We start from the raw sequence: 12,073 nt of genomic DNA, 5'->3' as shown, positions 1-12,073 counted from the left end.
GTTCATCTCTGGAAATTTGAAGTTCCCACCTACTGTCCCACACACACCTCTGATACACACCAAAATAAAGAACAGTACCTACCGTCCTTGATGACCCCATGATGAAGGAAATGCTACATAGTAAACCCTTAGTTTCATAGCTGCCTGGAGAAGCCAGCAGAATGTGGGCTGGAAAGGGCGCGGACCGAAGATGTAGCGCCTAGAGACTGATACCACCGCCAGAAATGACCACAGTGGCTGCGGACGGCGTAGGGAGCGCCACACGCCGCCCAGGCATAAATATGGGACAAGGTCAGCTCGTCAACCAGTCTCAGGGAACACCTGATGAAGACCCCGAGTTAAGACGTCGCTCGAAATATCGTGTTGGGAAGACGCGTACCACTGGCAGTACACCCGATTGTACGAGATGACAACAAATCGCCGCAAAGTCTTAGTAATTATATTCTACTAATGATAACTTAAATTCTGCATGTGGTGATACCAAATTGTCTGGCTTGACGCGACATCATCAAAATCACGGAAATGAACCAGTCACAGAAATCCAATATACACTAACGGGGAAAAAATCACAACACCACAAAATAATTGACGTAGAATAATGAAATTTCTGGCCTACAACTGCCTAGATAACATATGTAACTGATTAACATTGCAAGATAACAGGTTAATGAAAACGCGAGATACCTCAAAGCAAATGTGAACTCCTGCTACGTTAGTAACCGGTGTAACGACCGGAATGTTGAATGAAAGCATGTAAACGAGTTTTCATCGTGTTCTAGAGGTGCCAGACCTCGGTTTGTGAGAAAGTTCCATACCTCTCATAATTGGTCGGTCAATAAAAGGATGATGCCCGCATCTCGTGGTCGTGCGGTAGCGTTCTCGCTTCCCACGCCCGGGTTCCCGGGTTCGATTCCCGGCGGGGTCAGGGATTTTCTCTGCCTCGTGATGGCTGGGTGTTGTGTGCTGTCCTTAGGTTAGTTAGGTTTAAGTAGTTCTAAGTTCTAGGGGACTGATGACCATAGATGTTAAGTCCCATAGTGCTCAGAGCCATTTGAGCCAATAAAAGGATGGATATGCTGTTTGTGAATGACGATGAGGTTGTCGTGCGATGATGTCCCATATGTGTTAGATTGAAGACAGATCTGGTGATCGAGCAGTCCAAGACAACATGCCGACACGATGCATAGTAAGTTGCGCTTCAACGGCGCTGTATGGGTGAGCATTATCCGATTGCGAAACAATCACTGGAATGCTGTTTATGAATGGCAGCACAACAAGTCGAATCACCAGGTTGACGTACATATTTACAGTCAAGAGTCGTGGGAAAACCACGAGTGTGCTCCTGCGGTCATAAGAAATCACATCCCTTATCGTGACTCCTGGTTTAGGTCTAGCGTGTGTAGGACGCAGACAGATGGGTTGCCAGCCCTCAACCAGCTTCCTTCTAACCAACACAGGGCCATCACTGGCACAAAGGCAAAATCCCTAGAAAACACAAAGCTCTTCAACCTGACCTCAAAAGGGCTTTCAGTTGACATCACTGGAGTCGCCAATGGCGGCTGTTTGGGGTTAGTGGAATGAACGCCACTGGGCGTCTGGCTCAGTGCTCTCCTTTCAGTAACGGATTTGTAACAGTTCGTTGTGTCACTGTGGTACAACTGCTGCCGAAACTTATGTTGTAGATACAGTAAGATTGCCAAAGCCTTCTGCACTATCGCAGAAGGAGTATCTTGTCCTCGATGGTGAGTGTTCATCGGAGGTGAGGGTATGATCTGGAGTGCCCCAGGGAAGTGTGGTACGTACGCTGTTATTTTCTATCTACATAAATGATCTTTTGGATAGGGTGGACAGCAATGTGCGGCTGTTTGCTGATGATGATGCTGTGGTGTACGGAAAGGTGTCGTCGTTGAGTGACTGTAGGGGGATACAAGATGACTTGCACAGAATTTGTGATTGGTGTACGGAATGGCAGCTTACTCTAAATATAGATAAATGTAAATTAATGCAGATGAATAGGAAAAAGAATCCTGTAATGTTTGAATACTCCATTAGTAGTGTAGCGCTTGACACAGTGACGTCGATAAAATATGTGGGCGTAACATTTCAGAGCGATATGAAGTAGGACAAACATGTAATGGCAGTTGTGGGGAAGGCGGATAGTCGTCTTCGGTTCATTGCTAGAATTTTGGGAAGATGTTGTTCATCTGTAAAGGAGACCGCTTATAAAACACTGATACGACCTATTCTTCAGTACTGCTCGAGCGTTTGGGACCCCTGTCAGGTGGGATTGAGGAAGGACATAGAAGAAATTCAGAGGCGGGCTGCTAGATTTGTTACTGGTAGGTTTGAGCATCACGCGAGTGTTACAGAAATGCTTCAGGAACTCGGGTGGGAATCTCTAGAGGAAAGGACGCGTTCTTTTCGTGAGTCGCTACTGGGGAAATTTAGAGAACCAGCATTTGTGGCTGACTGCAGTACAATTTTACTGCCGCCAACTTACATTTCGTGGAAAGACCACAAAGATAAGATAAGAGAGATTAGGGCTCGTACAGAGGCAAATAGGCAGTCATTTTTCCCTCGTTCTGTTTGGGAATGGAACAGGGAAAGAAGATGCTAGTTGTGGTACGAGGTACCCTCTGCCACGCACCGTATGGTGGATTGCGGAGTATGTATGTAGATGTAGATGTAGATGTAGATGGAACATGGAAAAGGAACATCCGGCTTCTCGTAACCCTATTAAACGACCTCATTCAGATTCATTGTGGTGTTGATATGTCGCCTTAAAGGCATTCTTAGCTAACAAAAACTAACTAAATCCAATTTCAAAGTTAACAACCTCTTTCGGCTGTTACAGTGTATATTTCAAGCAAACCTGATTTGCATCCTCATAGTGGCACTACTAGCGCCACTGTTAGCCATTGGCGCGAAATAAGAATAGATATCATCTTTCAGATGTAGAAACACGCCTACCACTATCCTTCTTGATGTTGCGATTTTTTTTCCGTCAGTGTGTTTAAAATACACGTCATAAAACTATCTTTGGTGATTTTGCCAGTTCCTATTTACACTGTCACCTTTCAACCTAACCTAGAGTCCGAAAAAGTGCAGGTCACTGCGACATTATAATTCATGAACCACGAATCTTGTTGAGGCGGGATGGCTTGCATGTCTCAACGATACAGATATCCTTATTATAGGTGAACGACAGTGGAGGCGTGTCTGTTGAGAGGCCAGACCAACTTGTCCGTCCTGAAGAGTTGCAGCAGCCTTTCCAGTAGTTGCAGGGGCATCAATCTGAATGATCGACTGATACGTCCTTGTGTCAGCAGCAAACATTTCCTTGCTGTGCTGGCAATGGAAACGGCTGAAAGAAACGGTAGACCCTGCAGTTCTACTGTATGCTTCATTGCTGATGGGAATCTTAAATAAAATATTCCATAGGTATAATAATCCCTGATACAGAGGTCGGAGCACGGAACCTTTGATAGCTTTTTCTGATAGATAGGTTAGATAGTTTAAAAATGGAAATGGTTAGATGTAGTGGGAATCAGTGAGGTTTGGGTGCAGGATGAGCAGGACCTTTTGTCAGGTAAGTACACTATTATAAACACAAAATGAAATAGGGATAATGCAATATTAGATCTGCTAATGAATCAGAAAATAGGAATGTTGTTAGGCTACTACAATCAGCGTAATGAACACATTGTCTTAGCCAAGATCGACACGAAGCCAACATTGTCCACATTTGCGCCAGTGTATATGCCAACAAGTTTCGCAGATGATGAAGATTCTGAATGAATGTATCATGAGGTAGCAGAAATTATTCAGATGAATAAGAGGGAGGAAACTTTAACCGAGATAGATCACTAGAATTAGGTAGCTATAAGAAGGGAGAGATATATAGTAGGAGAATGTAAAGTGTGGGAATGGAAAAAAATAGTAACCAACCGCTAGAATTTTGGACAGAGCGTAACTTACGTATCGCTAACACTTCGTGAGCTGTGGTAAAAATTGATGTTTTGAAGAGCGCAGCGCAGCGCGTAGTGTGAAGCACTCTCCCTCCGATTCTGGCGGTTGCGTCGCTGTGGCAATCGCAGCTTTGGTGTCTCCCTCTGGTGGGAAAGGGGAAAGATTGCCTGTACACGCGAATTTAAGGGGGCTATGAACTCGCCAAGGATTTAAAGTCTTCCAAATCCTCGAACGCCATGTGCTCCTCCTCGCCTTCCGCATCCACCTTCCGTCCCCAACGTGCATCCTCTACGACCTCATCCCCTTCCCCCACCTTCTCCTTTTCCCTGAACACATCCACACACTATATATTGTCCGCAGCCTTTATCCCCCTCACCTCCTGGTGTCTCCCTTGCTCTCCAGCCCCACCCAGTTGCCGCGCCTTTGCCGTTGTGTTCCACCCCCTCTTCATCTCCACATCCTCCATCTCCTTTCTCAACGCTACTTCCACCGTCCACCCCTCCTGGATGATGAGCTTCGCCCTGACATCTACCCTTCCTACCAACTCTAACCCCATCATCTTGCCTCCTCCCATTATTTTGTTTTAAGTTCCCCTTTATCGCCTTATGTATGTAACATTTTATTCTTATTTTAAGTTGTCATGTCACTCGGCTGAAGAGCGGCAGATTGTGCCGATGACAGCCCTCCCCTGCCTATATGGGGAAGGGGAAAAAAAAGAAAAAAAAAGCCTCGCAAAGGAGTCAGTTAGTCAGTCGGAGTGAGTCTGGGTCAGTCTCTCGTCCCCAGCTTGCTACTCTGTTTCTCGTCCGAATTTGTGGGGCAGTCACTGTCTGTCGTCTGGAGTGCCAGGATGTCTGTCGTTCGGATCTACCCTTGAGGCAGGTTGGATCGATCGGTTGGTCGGTCGCGCACAGAGACACAAGATGCCTTGTCCGTCTTGAGCGTCGGCGCATATGAGGTCACCAGGTGAGTTTAGTGGGCCGCGCCGTTTAGCAAGGGGTAGTGGCTTGGCGGCCGCCACGAGAACAACAGGAGTCAACCCACGACATCGGTCTGGCCGGTGCGAGCTGCGACGCCGTGAGACGGGAGATCGGCGCGCTTTCCTGCGTCCGTTGAAGCGGCTGGCAGCGGATGGTTCGGGAGAGCGTTTTGGGGGTGGTGCGCCAGGTCTTCGCCAGACATCGCGGTTTATTAGAAGTTAAGCGATTCGTCATATGTCGTATCATTTACTTGTTAAATTCTACTTGTTTTCTTGGTCAGTCTCTCGTCCCCAGCTTGCTAGTCTGTCTCTCGTTCGCATTTGTTAGGCAGTTAGCGTCTGTCTGTCTGTCTGCCGGTCTGCCGTACGTTAATAGTTGCCTCTGTCATGTTTGTCGGATTCGAATTTATTGCTTGAAGGGTAATGGCCGAATTCGTGAAATATGTTTTTATCTTGGTTATCATCTTGAGATGCGGTATATGTGTAATGTAGAGCATGTTTGGCCAACCTTATATATTTTATGTAAGACTGTAATTCATGGGTTTTTATTTAAATGGTCATTTCAGTATATAAAGTTGCCACCTTTCCACCGTAAGTTTTTTTTTTTTTAATCGAGATGCACCTTCGGTGGCAAGTTAATCTTTTGATGTTAGTGTTTTATACCATTTCCATCCCTCCTACGGGGTGCATAATTTACGTGCTTGTGTGAGTTGTTAAAATTTTTTGTATAAAGTAATCTTGTGTGTTGCAGATTTGCACCAGTGTAGTCTTTCAGAGATTGTTGTGAGCGGTCGTGACAACAGCTGTGTCAAAAGGGAGCAGCAAGGTTCTCAGCCCGAAAGCTCATACAGTCAAAAATTTGTTCTTTCTGCCTCTGAAGAAATTGTAACTTGATATTTAGAGGGTGCTTTCTGATTATAATTTTTAAATCTGTTTCTAAAAAAAGGGTTTTAGGAGTAAAATTTCCATTTGTTGAAAAAAATTTGATTTGTTTTCATCAGTTACCCACTGGCAACTACTTCTACGCTCACATAGTGTGATTAAATGTGTTAATGTTCTTGATGAATAGCTAGTAAATAAAGAAAATTCTTAAGAAAAAGTTTTGAAAGTAAATTCTCGGTTCAACTTGATTTAAGAATCATGAAATATATTGTACACGTAAAGAGTACATTAGACCTGGAACCGCTAGACTGTTTCATAGTGATTATACAACTGCAAGACAGAGATTTTGAAACCAGATTTTAGACTAGAAGACATTCCGAGAGGCAGATGTAGACTGAACGTAATTTACGATTATAAAGTGCCGATCAAAACTGCAAAATTTTCTAAATGTTAGGAAATTCAGGAGTTGTGATCTGGATCAGATGAAACGAATAGAGGTTGTAGATATTTGGAGCATTTGGAAACGATTGACAGGAAAATGGAAAAGGAATACAGCAGAAGAGGAATGGATAACATTTAGAGATGAAATAGTGAAGAGGGTATACACAGGGAACATTAACTTGACAGCAATGTTTTGGAAAAGGAAGAGGAAATAGTTGGATATGGATGTAAGATATTATATTGCGAAAAGAATTAGACTAGTCAATGAAGGAACTAAGTCAAAACGAGTATCCTGCAATAGACGATATTCCCTCAGAACTATCGATATCCTTGGGAGAGTCTGATATTACAAAACTAGTTCACGTGGTGTAAAGATGTATGAGACAGGTGAAATACCCTCACAAGCCAGGGAGATCGCAATAATTTCAAATGAACTATCAATCTGGTAAGTTGTGCTTGCAAAATACTGACACGAATTATTTATAGAAAAACGGAAATAGAGGTATGTAGGTAACGCGAGGTAATACTGACACTAAGACTTAGATGATAGGTTACGGAAAGGCAAATCTACGTTTGTAGCATTACTTTATGCATTTCACTAGTTACTGAGTTCCGTTTCTACGGGTTATATTACTTTTTAAAATAATACGTTTATAGCATTTGTAGACTTAGGAAAAGCTTTCGGCAATATTAAGTGGCGTACATTGTTTAATATTCTGACGGTAGCAGGGGAAAATACAGAGAGCGAAAGATTAAATACAACTTGTGCCAAAACCACACATCGGCTATAAAAGATCGAAGGACATGAAAGGGAATATACAGTTGAAAAGAGGCTGAGACAAGGTTCTGACGTTAATCAGTCTGAACAATGAGCAAGTAGTAAAGGAAACCTTGAGAAAAAGTTGGAGAAGAAATCGAAGGTTAGGAAGAAGAGATAACAATTTTGAAAGCTGTCCATGACATTGTAATTCCGTCAGAGACAGAAAAAGACTCGGAAGAACATTTGAATGGAATGGACAGAGTTTTGAAATAGGGATATAAAATAAACACCAACAAAAACAAAACGAAGGTAATGGAAAGCAGTCAAGTAAATCAGGTGCTGCTGTAGGAATTGGATTAGGAAATGAGTTACTAAAAATTATAGGTGAGTTTCGTTAGTTTGTTGAAAAATAATATTATGGTCGAAGTAGAGAGGATACAAAATGCAGACTGGCTGCAGCAAGGAAGGCATTTAAAAAAATACGACTTTGTTAGAATCTAAGTCTTGTTTGAAAGCATCTGTTTGGAATGTAGCCTTGTACAGATATGAAACTTAACAGTAAGTTGTTCACACAAGAAGAGGTTAGAAATGTGGCGCCATGGAAGAAAGCTGAAGACTATATAGGTAGAGGAATGAGGGGGAATTGAACAGAGTTGGGAAAAAAAGAAATTTGCACTGCAGCCTGACTAAAACAAGGGATCGGTTGATAGGAATGGTTGATCCCTTCTTGATAGGTTAATAGGAATGGTAGTTTATCTCCGCATTCGTTTGTTTGGATAAGTGTAAGGGCGCTGATGACCTCGCCATTGGGCACCCATAAAATCCAAACACACACACACACACACACACACACACACACACAAACAATAGCAATGGAAGGAAGTGCGTGCGTGTGTGTGCAGATTCAAATATTTGTAGTTTGTGGTAATTATACAGATATGAAGAGACTTTCACGGGATAGAGTAGCGTGGAGAGCTGCATAAAATCAGTGTTCGAACTCAAGACCAACCCAACAACTAAGTTTACTTATTCTTATTCTTCTAATATTTCGGCTGTTTACCGTCCAGTAATCTTCAGAGTGAGTCGAGGTGACTAATGCTCCAGTACTTGCTCCGTCCTTTTAAACCTCTGGACCGCACCATTGCACACATTGTCACAGGTACACAATGTGCCAGAGACGTTGATCGGCGGCAAAGAGGTATGACATATGCGTGGAACTAGATCTATGGCTGCGTGATCGATCCACATGGTGATATCTATGTATTAGTACGAGCTGCAACGTCGCGACCTTTTTGTGAGTGTACTACAGAATTATAGAAAGTGCCGGAATCAATCTCCATTAATTAAATTCTTCGTACAGTCATAGTTGAAATGAAGGACAGTGGGACGTCAGCTGGTATAAATTTATATTAAAAATGATGAAATTCCTCCAGCTGTATTTAAGGTGTCGATTTTATTTTGGCAACTAGTTTCAACGTTGTAACAACGTGATCTTCAGGCCCATACACTTGCTGACGTCAACTGCGTGCGGCTGATACTAGAAGTCAGTGGTGAGATATGGACGTGCTCCGTGTGGAAGGTGGGTAGTTACTACCCACTGAAATGCCCGCTAAACCCGCTGGGCAGAACAGGTAAAAGGATGGAAAGGCCAAGGGTTGAAGTCAGTTTCTGCTTCTAATTGTCATTTATTGTAAATTAGCAACTATTTCAGGGCTGAAGGCCTCCTACAAGAAATCTTAACAAGATAAAAATTCAGTTAAGATAGCAATAAAGTAATTCAAAAAGCAACATACGCAAAGTGCAACACAAAAAGCTGAGGGCCACAATTAATCTTCAAAATTTGAAAATATATTACCATAATCTTTAAAGGCAGAAGGCCGCAGTGTTTAACCTTCAAAGGTAAATTTAAAATTAATTTTGCAAAATTTTAAGAAATAGACAGTAACCATAAGCCTAAAATTTAAAATAGCTGACAACAGATAATTGAACACCGGTGGCACTCGGAAGGCCTCCAGAGAGGTCGGTCTGCCCTCGTGAGACAGGTGGTGAGCCCAACCGACTGACACAACAACTTGCTTCCCGTCAATCAGTAGATGAGAACCCCAACCGGCAATGTTACAAACGTGATAATCCACAATGGAGTACGTAATAGCTGTCAAAATTACACAACAATATTGGACAGCGACAACAGGTGAGGAAAGGACGCTGCCTGTGGCCAGGGCAGGTAACCGGAACGCTAACAGCCCCTAGGCAGAAAATTCCACTGGTATACTTGAATATGAAACTGGTAATAGTTAAGTCGCTCAACAGAACACTGCCTGGATTTACGTCAGTGCCCAGGGCAGGTGACCACAACACTAACGGCCACAAGACAGAAAATTCCACTGGTGCACTCAAATCGTAGTCGACCAAAATAGTTAATAGCACCACATGGCGGCTAAATCTCAACAGTAGAACCACTCGGTGTTGCTTACTGGAAAACCTCCCCATCAGCAAACCACCGAGGCGAACCACCACAACATGGATAGACGTGGCTTGGTTAGTTGAAACGAGTACTCTGCTTTGATGTCCTGAGTCGGCGAACCACGAAGCTCGTAGCGATCGGAGAGCTACACACACGCTCCAACATTGCGCAGGGACTGCCAGCGGCTCCAGCTGACTGCACAGCGCGGAGAATTTCTCTCGTCCGCAACAACCGACCGACTTCTCTCAGAATGCCGACAACAACTCCAGGAACACCAACTACACGCACAACCTGACAAACACTTGCACGAAGACCTGAACGATACGCAACAGTAATTAAAAACGCACAAAGACAAATCGGGAGTCGATGCACACACACACACACACAGCCGACTCATGGACGTTGGGCGAGCCAAAACGCGTCATCCGGTAGGACGACTGACCGACGATCGACCAAGACCGTGGCCCAGCTCAAGTCATGCGTAGCGGCAGTGGTCGAGCGAGCCATGTCGAGGCAGACCTTACTGCTGCTCCAACACGACTGCACTAGTGCCGCACTGCAACTAGCAAACTGGCAGGTCCGGACTGCGCTCCAAACACGTTCCAACTGACTGACAGACCCGAACCTGTTATCCGAACTGCCTTACGGCAGACAACGACCGGGAAGTCATAGCAGTCGGGCGAAGAAACTACGAGAGGGGATATATCGATACGCGCTGCTAGCGACGCTCACGATCAAACAAAGCAGCAACTCATTGACAGCAGTAATTTAAATTAACGTAGTAAAGTGGAAATACGTTAAAAACAGGGTGTAAATTACATGATGGTGGTCACCCACCTTCCACACCGAGCACGTCCATATATCACCACTGACTTCAGTATGAGCCGCACGCAGTTGACGTCAACAAGTGTATGGGCCTGAAGATGACGTTGTTACAACATTGAAACTGCTGCCTTTGCTGGAAGGCGAAATATCACTTTCACTTTGTTCGTACTGAGAATGCGTCCTATGTTTGAGCATAGGCTTTCCACGTATGGCAGAAAATCTATGGATTTAAAATTTTCTTTGTCTTTTTCTGCATTCCTTGTACCCGCTGATTTCATTTGTAATGCCTTCCGTATCTGCTGTGAGGATTACCCGTTGGCTTCAAAAATTCCTCTCTAGTGTAGAAGCTCGTCCTTCACACTGCACTCATCAGCAATGGCGTGTGCTCTGTGTACCAGTGTTCTGAGTACACTTTTCATCTGCGGAGGATGGTGGCAGCTATGTGCACGTCAACATAAATACGCATGGGCCGGTTTTCGATATATTGCATGTCCCAAAGTGCCGTCACATACAGAAATGGAAGGAATCTATCTTTTTCGATTTACATCGTGAACTGAAAATTCTATTGATGTAAAAAAATTTTTCACTTGTCTTCATGATGGGGCCACACTACGAGGTGCATTCAAGATCTAAGGCCTCCGATTTTTTTTCCGGACTGGAAAGAGATATAAACATGCGCATTGTTTTAAAATGAGGCCGCGTTCATTGTCAATACGTCCCAGAGATGGCAGCACCGTACGGCAGATGGAATTTTACCGCCAACGGCGAGATTTAGAACTGTTTTAAATACTTAAAATGGCGACGTTTTCCTTACTTGAACAGCGTGGAATCATTCGTTTTCTGAATTAGCGTGGTGTGAAATCAATTGAAATTCATCGACAGTTGAAGGAGACATGTGGTGATGGAGTTATGGATGTGTCGAAAGTGCGTTCGTGGGTGCGACAGTTTAATGAAGGCAGAACATCGTGTGACAACAAACTGAAACCTCGGGCTCGCACAAGCCGGTCTGACGACATGATCAAGAAAGTGGAGAGAATTGTTTTGGGGGATCGCCGAATGACGAGCAGATCGCCTCCAGAGTTGGCATTTCTGTGGGTTCTGTGCACACAATCCTGTATGACGACCTGAAAATGCGAAAAGTGTCATCCAGGTGGGTGCCACGAATGCTGGCGGACGACCACATGCCATTTTTCAATCCAGAAACAAAGCGCCAGTCAGCTCAATAGAAGCACACAGATTCACCGCCACCAAAAAAATTTCGGGTAACCGCCAGTGCTGAAAAAATGAAGGTGTCCATGTTCTGGGACAGCGAGGGCGTAATCCTTACCCATTGCGTTCCAAAGGGCACTACGGTAACAGGTGCATCCTACGAAAATGTTTTGAAGAACAAATTCCTGCCTGCACAGGAACAAAAACATCCGGGAAGGGCTGCACGTGTGCTGTTTCACCAAGACAACCCACCCGCACATCGAGCTAACGTTACGCAACAGTTTCTTCGTGATAACAACTTTGAAGTGTTTCCTCATGCTCCCAACTCATCTGACCTGGCTCCTAGTGACTTTTGGCTTTTACCAACAATGAAAGTCACTCTCCGTGGTCGCACATTCACCAGCCGTGCTGCTATTGCCTCAGCGATTTTCCAGTGGTCAAAACAGACTCCTAAAGAAGCCTTCGCCGCTGCCATGGAATCATGGCGTCAGCGTTGTGAAAAATGTGTACGTCTGCAGGGCGATTACGTCGAGAAGTAACGCCA

General features: G+C 44.2%; 1 protein-coding gene across 1 annotated transcript in view; it reads right to left on the bottom strand.

The window, feature by feature from the left end:
• LOC126088227 (lachesin-like) overlaps nucleotides 1-12,073 on the bottom strand; it is a 580,958-nt gene that overhangs the window by 81,283 nt on the left and 487,602 nt on the right. The gene's annotated exons all lie outside the window — the stretch shown is intronic.

The sequence above is a fragment of the Schistocerca cancellata genome, chromosome 6, assembly GCF_023864275.1.
Source record: "Schistocerca cancellata isolate TAMUIC-IGC-003103 chromosome 6, iqSchCanc2.1, whole genome shotgun sequence".
Classification (NCBI taxonomy): domain Eukaryota; kingdom Metazoa; phylum Arthropoda; class Insecta; order Orthoptera; family Acrididae; genus Schistocerca; species Schistocerca cancellata.
Note: the sequence above shows the minus strand (reverse complement) of the source record. Positions and strands in the feature narration are given on the sequence as shown.